Genomic DNA, 9,985 nt, shown 5'->3' with positions numbered 1-9,985 from the left:
TGTTATGTATGCTAATTGGACCAATCAAAAAAAGCAAATGTCCTCTGTGAGGCTTTCGTTCCTCCTTTGTGAGGCTTGTTTTTTTTTTTTTTTTTTATGAACACATGCTAGTCTTCTGCTAGAATACTATCAATTCCTAACGCTACACAGTTGGATACAAAATAAAGATAAATGACTCCTTCCATATCTTTAAATTTACATCATTTAGTAATGATTACTTCACTTTTAAATACATATTACTTTATTTCAACTACTATTACAACTATTAATCAAAGCTATTATATCAAACACATATTATTTATTTATTCAACCATTATCATGATTCTTAGACTTTGGGCTTCACCCATTTTGTTGGCCTAAAATTACGTCGGTAGCCATTGAACTATGTGGCCCAATGTTGAGCTCCGGATGCAACTCCCCAAACATATTCGGGTCTGGCAAGGTCACCCCTCCAGTGGACAGCATGTGGCTACGCATCGGAAAAAGGGCCCCCGAACACATACTTTTAGTGTCTTAAANCCCCATAATTTCTTCAGCATCCAAACGGAAACCAACCAACTCCGCACTGTAAACCTCCGGAATTATAAACGCTCAACATTCAAAGATTCTGTTTCTAGTCAAAGCCTTTATAAGATGCAAACTCACGAGCCGGCTCAACAGTTTGAGAGCCAGGCGAAAGCTTTAAAAGAGTATTTATTATAATTAATTATAAATTTATATATTTTTTTAATTAAAATTTATTTTTTACTTTTTGATAGGAAAATTACTAATTAATTTTTTCATTTAAGTTCCATTAACATTTTCTTTTCAATTGATAATATGGCTAATCCATTTAATCTTTCTTGTGACATAGTTGATCTTAAATATGATTTTATTAATTTTAATTTGAAAAACTTCTTTCTGCAGAAACTACTGAACAAGTTAGTTAGTAATATTCTGAAAGCAATACATGCATTTGGAAAGGATGCTATCCTCTTTATAAAATTAGTACATTAACTAGAATAATATAAATTTAATGTATAAAACAATAGAACCTGGTTTGCACAATTGCAGCTTTACTTAATATGATCACTTTACACTTTAAACCGCACAAATAAATTAAAATTAATATTAATACAAAGTAAATTATTCTAAATTTATAATTTTGTTATCAATACTTTTTTTTTTTGGTAGCAGTAAACCATTTTTTAAAGCAAAATGTGTAGGACTCAACTTGATCCACTAAGATAAGATCCTTAGACCCACCCACTATCCCTCCATGGTTCCATCCCACTAAATCTATTTCTTAAAATAAAAAATAAAAAACTGTGTAGCACTAGGATCACTGGACCAATACTTTAAAAAACATGTAGGACTTGGATCACTGGATCAATAATTTAACTTCCATCCACTAAATCTGATTTCTTAAAAAAAAAAAAAACAAAAAACAAAATTAAGTGGGTCCATTCGGACCATTTCATAGCCTTCTAGAGAAATCTAAAGAAATCAAAATTTAAGAGAACAAACAAAAAAGAGTAAAGTGTAAAGAGTACAAGTACGACTAACTAAAGTTAAGCAAAAAAAAAAAAAGAATGAAAACCTAGCACTCCAACAGCAAACCATTAAGAAGATGAAAGAGGCAAAGGAAGAGAAAACAAAAAAAGAACCTGAAATGAAGATCTGTGAACACACCAAGTCTATTACCAACTCTAATTAATGAGTAAGCCAACTAAAAAGAGTGTTTTTTTTTTTTTTTTTTTTAGAATCAAGAGGAGAGAATGAGTGTTTTTTTTTTCTGCCTTTTCTTATTTGTCTATTCTTTCTTTTCTTTTTGACTTTTGTAATCTTTTCTTTGCATTGAGGAAAATCAGTGTCTCTCTATCTCTCCCTTTCTACATTTCAAGTAATAAACAGAATTTTCTTAATGAAATGTGATACAAAGGTTTATCTAGAGGATATTTGGATGTGGTGATTTTTTTTTCCTGAGAAAGCTAAAGATTTGATGATGTGATCGACCGAACTTTCAATGTCATTCTAGCACATCTTTGCGTATTATGTGAAGATGGTAAACGGATAGAAATAATTTGTTGTTGAACTCATTATGTTTGCGAATAATTTGATGGCATTTGGGTGTCTTACATCTTCACTTGAGCAGAAGCTTAGAAGAGTTGCTATGATCCGTAGTTATAGAAACAGTGTAAATGGAGAAAAAAGGGAAGAAAAACCTCCTCGGCCATGGGCCAAGGAGCATCCCCCAGTTGTAAACTGTTCTTAGTATTTTTCAATAAAAGAAAAGTAGTTCATGCTTCATGCACGCCGGCGAGCGCCTAAACCTTCGATCCACTCTTTACAAATTCATTGTTCTGGGTTCGTTGGGCCTTTAACCCATATCCTTTGGGCTTAGACTACAAAAACAGACCCTACAATTACTATGTGGCCCTTTACAAGTGGGAGCCTGAGGCGGTGACCTAAATGTCCTATAGGTTCAATCGGCATTGCAAACTTATTTTCTTGGTTTCTTAAGGAAAAAGAAACCAAATAGAAGTTTAGGAGATAAGTAGCAAAATTTTAACAAATCCCTTAAAAATAGGGAAAGAGCCGGTACAAAAAAATCATTAACCCTCATTTTGGTTCTCATATACATGACGTGGGGGTCAAACAAAAACCAAGGAAGAAAGACAAGAGACTGAATCAAAAAGCCACAAAGGGAGACTGACCTCATGAATTTTACTGATCGATTCTAACATGATGCCAACAAGCTCAACTTGAAAAAAAGTGTCGGTTGTTTTGCTTTGCCGCAAAAGAAGGGTAAATCATTTAGTTGCGGTCATCTTTATATTTATTATATGACAACTACCTCATATCATATTTAATGCGATACAATTTATCCCCTCATTGGATAGGTCAAATCTGTCTAATTGTGCTTTATATATTGGTATGTTAGAGTGATAAAAGTCACATATACCTCGAAACTCGAGATTAGTGGGACATGTCAAAGCAGAGAAAGAAAAGGTGATCAATCGTTACCTATTAAATAGTCTTACCATTTATACATAAGGGTATGGCTATAAGAACTCTAAAAAATAAAGTTGTTACTTTGCTGAACTAGACTCAGCCTTATTATTAGAGTGTCACCGGTGAACCCTACGAGAAGAGTTATTTTTACAAATGTTTGTGTTAGTATTTTTGTATATTAGAACCGGTGAGACACGTTGGCTTTCACGATTTTTCCTTCCCAAAGTATTCGACCCCAAAGTATTCCACCTCCCACACATAAGAAAGTCAATTAATGGATGAAAAAACAGCTTGAAAAAGAAATAAAAAGACATTTTTTGCACGTTTCTTTCCTTCCTCATTTTTTCCAGGAAAATAACAAACATATCACAACCAAGAGACTCCGTTAGAACCATAGAAGCTTCTAAAAGAATAAGCTAAAATATATAATTTTAAAATTAATCAAAGAAAAAAGAAAAAGAAAAAAAGAGGGAGGGTACTTGAGATCAGGGGAGGCGAAGAGCTAAGGAGGGGCCATGGACAAAAATAATGGTCCCTTGTAGATTTTTATTAAAAACATATAATGCATTTATATAGTTGACTAATGAATTCTTTGATCCTCTAATTACTCTTATGTCATATAGAGCTCATAAAATTAAAGTTTATTTAGTGTATACCATACATAATTTAATTATGTTTTATTTTATTAAAAATTGACTTGTACAATTTTAGACATGTCAAGAGTTACCTTTATTTTATTTATTTATTTTTTTGCAAAAATGTAAATACTTATTTGATGTAAATATTTTTGTTTACATAAGAAATATTATATGTTAAATCAAAATTACAAATGTTCTTCATGTGGGAAAAAAAAATGTGATATATATGTGCGTGCTATTCTTTGGATTTAATTATATATATATATATATGATTAAATTATGTAAGGATGTGGTGTAAAACTTATATTTTACCCATCCAATTCCAATATACCACATCATCTTATCACATATGTAAGAATAAGCACAACTACACTCAATCAATTCTAATACCCATATATAAATCCAATCAAATTGAGAGTTTATTGAGAAGTTATTAAATGTGTTAAGATATATTGAATTTTAAGTAAAATGCTGATGTGTCAATCTCTAATTGAATAGTGTAAAACATGGGTTTTACACCACACTGCCATTGCTTGAGATACTAGCAATGCAATAAACAAGACAAAGATCATGCCACCAAAGGTCCATACCTTTTTTTTTTTTTTCTCTCAAAAAAAAGAAAAAAAGAAAAAAAAGAAAAAAAGAGTCATACCACTAAAGGTCCATACCATACCCATAAAGGCACACTTGGAGATAGGGTTTTATTTGAATGAAGATATTTATAAATAGCTCAAGCTAGACTCGGAAAAATGCCTATTTATGTTTCTTTATTTAAAAACAAGTTAAGCTCAAACATTATAATGTCTTTTTGAAAAAGTTCATGAACATAAGTCTCAATTTAACTGTATATAGTATTATATTTTTATCTTGTCTAAATATATACTACTATATATTTAAGTTTGGATTGTTTAAGTTTGTAAATAAGTTTACATGACATACAATTATTATTTGGAGTTTATTGATAATATAAACAATCCACTTATAGTATAAATTCATAGATTTGTGAAGAGAGATAAAAAATAAATAAAATAAATAAAATAAATAAAAAGAAAAGAAAGAAAGCTTGGTTTTACTATAAGATTATATCCATTAAGAGACTTAATGTGGTCCATATAGCATTTATTTGAATAATTTAATTGTTATATATTCAGATTTATTTTATAATAAGAGCGATAGATATAAATAGAGAACCAATGTTATTCAATAAAGAGTCGTCTTTTGGTGAATAGACATCTCCTTGATAGGAGTATAAACATAGAACCAATGTTAACTGGGGATCCCTAGTCTAGCCTTGAAAAAACTTGTGTATCCCATCGAAGGGTTTCTAAGGAGAAGCCATAGAATAGATGGATTCATTCATAATTCTTCATTCGTAGTGTGTTCTTCTATGTGATTCTTTATTTTATAGTAAGTTTTCTCTATAGAATACTTAAACAACAACGGCATGAGGTATGTTAATTTCTTCCATTGTTTTAGATTTCTCACATTTACAACATATGGAAAAAAAAAAGAAAAAGAAAAAAAAAAAAGTAATCAAGTAGCTCGTGAACAAGCTCAAGCTTGTTTGATGATAAAATAAACCAAACTTGAATATGTAAGCTTGTTTTGTAATGAGATCAAGCTTAGCTCATATTCTTTATAAAAATAAATGAACAAGCTTGAACTTTTAATACTTTACTTGACTCAACTTATTTACTGCCTTACTTGAGGAACCTGGGGAAACCCATTAGGAAGAGGCACATATTCTTATAATTGATCACCATAAACTTAAAAACAACTAAATCATTCAAAATTTGCCAACATGGATAGAGGAATGAGTTGCAGCAGGCAGTAGAGGAGATCAAGTAGTGGTGGCAAAGAGGGAGAGGAAAATAGATGGAAAGAAAAGAAAAGAAAAAGAAAAGGAAAATAGAAACAAATAAAAAGGAATTTTATTTCCTTTTCATATTGTTTAAAATGACATACTATTGACAGGGGCAGAGCTAGGGAGTCGAGGGGGACAATTGCACCACCCCCCTCCCCCCCGGTGGCTCAGCAAAAAAATAGTAGGGTGGCTTTTAAATTTAGTAAAAAGAACTCAAAAAGTTGCATCTCTTTCTTTTTTTTTTGGTAGAAAAAGGTGCATCTCTTAAGTCTTAGAGAGCAAATAATTGCCACATAGCCTTGGCTTGGGCCTGGCTTGGCATGCATATAATAGCCAACTAGCTTTGGCTGGGACTAGGTATCAATTCTCCACTTCACCATGTGGATCCTTACTAAAAAAATTCTTTATGTAATAATTATCCTACTTCATAAAATTTTGTATAATAAACCAAAATTTTGAGATAATTATATAATAACACAAAATTACGTTAGTTGTCTTTGGTGTTTATACTTAATTACTAAAAATATTTTCATTTATAAATGGAATTTTTACTATATAAAAAAAAAAAAAAAATCTTTACAACTACCCAACATATATGTAATATGTGTGTGTTTCAATATATATGCATAGTGTATATAAATTTTGCCCTCTTGGAGTCAAATCCTGACTCTGCCATTGACTGTTGATGACTCTTTTTTCGCGCCACATGGCATTATTTCATTGGCAATCTGCGCCACATCAACATACTATTGATTTTTGAGTAAATCTCTTTAAAACCTAAAATAAGCTTATATCTCATTTAACTACAAGAATTGAGCTCACATGGCCCACAATATCTTCAATTCAAAAGGCAGATTCATGGTCTACATTTTCTCTTCATCAATTAGAATCATAACCCCACAACATCATCAACATAAACATATGGATCGGGCTCAAGCAATGAAACAAAGCTCATGGTCCATATTACCTCTCTCATATTCATGGAAAACGGCTTCTCCAACAAAAGTCATATTTATACAAAATGACAACAAAGCCTAAGGTACATCATCTCATCTTCGACTTATGATCCAAGCTCATGAGTCTCTTTGGGGAAATTTTGGAAGTCGTGGTTTGAAGGGCCAAGAGGTACATTCAGTAAAGTTCCAGTAGTTTAAAGTTGATTAAAAAAAAAAAAAAACATGTTGTTTGGCGTGTCTTCTCTAACTTCCTAAATTTTGACAAGTTAGTGTGTAACGGGTAACATATGGTAAGCCTCTCTTATCACATAGCACTTAAAATGATAAAACTCTCCATTACTCTTTTCCTAAAACTTAATATTCATCATATGACAAACACTTAAAAACTCCAACCATCTAATTGCTAAACAAATAACTATTCATTCAATCTCTGGCTGTTCCTTTACGAATTTGGAAACCTAGTTATATTATTCTACATAAATTATATTACTATTTTCAGCTAAAATCCAACTCAAACACGTGGCTAAATCTAATTGGCTATACTTAATCTCCAAACATATAAAATATTCATGATAACTTTAATATCCAGCTGCCATCTACCATAATCAGACCAAATATTCAACTGCCAGCTGTTAGAGCAGAGCATTAAATATTCTTCTTTTTCACCAAGATTAAGTCACAATAAAATGAGACCTTGACTAGATTTCTAAAGTTTCATTAACTATCAATCAATCATTCGATTACTTCCTAAAAATCGAACACATACTTTTAGTGTCTTAAAACTATGTTGTTTTGAGCTTAGTTAGTACTTAACAGACATATTAGCACTAGGCATGGATAGAAGGGTTCAATCAAAACACGAGGGAACATTATAGCTACAATCCAAATTTTCAAACTTTAGGAATCAAAATCAAAATTATCACAAACTTTTAAAGTCAAATTGCAATTTAGTCAAAATTTACTCACAATATAATTTTTCATAATTCTACTATGTAAGACTTTTAAATGAGATGCATGGAAAGAATCTCAAACTTGAAATAATTAGGGATACTTGTTTCTTGTGGGAGAAGGAAAGGTATTAAAGAAACAATAGAGTAATTTGGCACAATTAATTTCTAGATAAATTAAATTTGTTGAGATTTAATTATCACAGATTTAAAAATCAAACCATACTGGACTATTGAACTAAGAACCAAAATCTGTTAAGTAAAAATTGGCCAAAACTTGTCAAAAATCGATTTCGTTTTTGGTTCTTTCAAAGTTCCAGTTTTTAAAACCATGCTAATTATACATTACTAAATGTGTATATAATGTCACTTTAAAATATAAATAAAAACTAAACTATACAGCTTTAAATTAAATTTATCAAAACACTTTTAACCATACATTGTTGTTTGGAGACATTTTTTTCACATGCCATGTGGCCCAATCTTGTTGGGTAATACTTGCTCAATTGACAAAAGAATGGGTTAATAAAAAACGGGCTTAACAAAACTGATTTGCTGATTGTTAAATTATTTTATTTTATTGAGTTTGAGGTTTTTTTTTTTTTTTTTGGAGAATGAGTTTGAGTTATTTAAATTTGATAATAGTGATTTTTTATTATTATTTTTATAGATAGTAATGGCTAAAGAAATTAAATTAAGTCATTATTATATACTTTTAATTTTTTTTTTTTAAAATCCTCTAGTCATTGTTATGTGAAGTTGTAATTAACCAAGGTGTTCATAAACGGTTCGAGTTTGACTCAATTAAAAGCTCATTCATGTTTATAGACAAATTAAGTTTGAACCTTAGTTTTAGGCTTGTTTAATAAACAATATGAGTTTGGTAATAAGCGTGATATGAGTTTGACAATTAAACTCATATCTTACTAAACTTTTAAGCAATTGGGAGTTGTGACCATTTGGTCCATTTGTCCAAACCAAATAGGCTTTATATTATATGCATGGTAATGTACTTGCGTTAGATCTCAAAATCATAAACTTGAAATTGAGCTTGAGCTTAGCTTGATTAATGAATCAAGCCAAACTAAAGCTTTTAAACTCTCTTTTTTAAGCATGATTTTAAACTTTTTGGCAATCTCAAACATTATTTATAGGCTTAATACAAGTGCAAGTTAAGATTGAACATTTTATATTTGTTGTTGAGCCAAATTTGATTATTCACTACATGACAAAGTTTGACCTTTTTATAGCCCTAGACTTGCCAATTAGTTATACTAGTAAGTTGTCCGTGCAATACATAGATAATTTTGTGATAATTTATATAAGACAATTTTGGATAATGTTATACATATATTATAAAGAAAAAGTAAATTGAATTAGAATAAAGAAACATATACATTTTGAGATATTAAAAATTAGTTTAATAGCTTCACTGCATATTTGTAGCATTCTTAAGGTAATATTATTATTATTTTTTTTTTAAATCATGAAACCAAAAGTAAATGTAAAAAAGTAATGGGATCATGAAAATCAACTAATTTGTGTTGTGTTCACATATTTCATACCATGAAATGAAAATATACCCAACTCTCTGATTTTTTTCTACTCGTCGATAGTGTGACATTAAGATATGGTGTGGGTAAGTGTGAATGCATAACTACATGTGTCTTATAGATGATTTAAAATTAAACTATAGTAGAGTATGACTTTACATTACTAATCAAATATTATCTCTACTTATATACACATAACAAAAACTATCCAACTAAATTATCTAAATCTAAATCATATTTAAACTCCTAATTTAAAAATAAAGAAGATAAAAAAGAAAAATTACTCGTAGAAAGGCCTATATAACGAAAGTGATAATCCCTCATATTCCTCTTTCTCTTTCAAATGTTTTGTTAGTCTTAAGTTTTTTATTTTGGTAATATATAATAAAATAGTGCATTTTATTTAACAATCTACAATACTTTTGTCTCTCTAGGGTCTTATTTGGTTAGTTATTATTATTAGTTCTTACTTCTTTTTTTTTCTTTTTTTAAAATACTAAAACAGTGGGTATGTTAAAAGACATGAAGAATAGAAAAAAGTATAGTGTAAGCTTTGTCAATTAATTAAATATTAATAAGATAACAGTAAAATAAGTCAATATAAACTTTTGAATAATAGTAAAAAAAAAAATGAAAGATTAAAAAAAATTAAAAGCAAAATTAAAGCGCTATTTGTCAAAACCTTATATACTTATGCATGAAGTCCCTACTTTTATACATATATATTGTTTTGATAATAATATCATGGTATTATTATAAAAGCCCCCACCAATATATAAAAGGTACTGTAAACAAGGGCCCTAACATAATAAATTAAAGATTAATAAATGTTCAATTATGAGTTATAATGTGCATTTTTTGAAGAAAAAAAAAAGTACACTAGTTTAAAATTCATGGGCTATTGGGCATACACACAAATTCTGATTCATGGGCATTATGATGGTTATATACAATGCGCAGGTCCTCCGTGTTGCACCCTACTATCTGGCATTCCATCAATCAACTTTTCTGACAACAAAAATAAAATCCATAA

The sequence above is a fragment of the Quercus suber genome, unplaced genomic scaffold (genome assembly GCF_002906115.3).
Source record: "Quercus suber isolate HL8 unplaced genomic scaffold, Cork oak 2.0 scaffold_282, whole genome shotgun sequence".
NCBI lineage: Eukaryota > Viridiplantae > Streptophyta > Magnoliopsida > Fagales > Fagaceae > Quercus > Quercus suber.
This window is presented reverse-complemented; position numbering follows the sequence as displayed.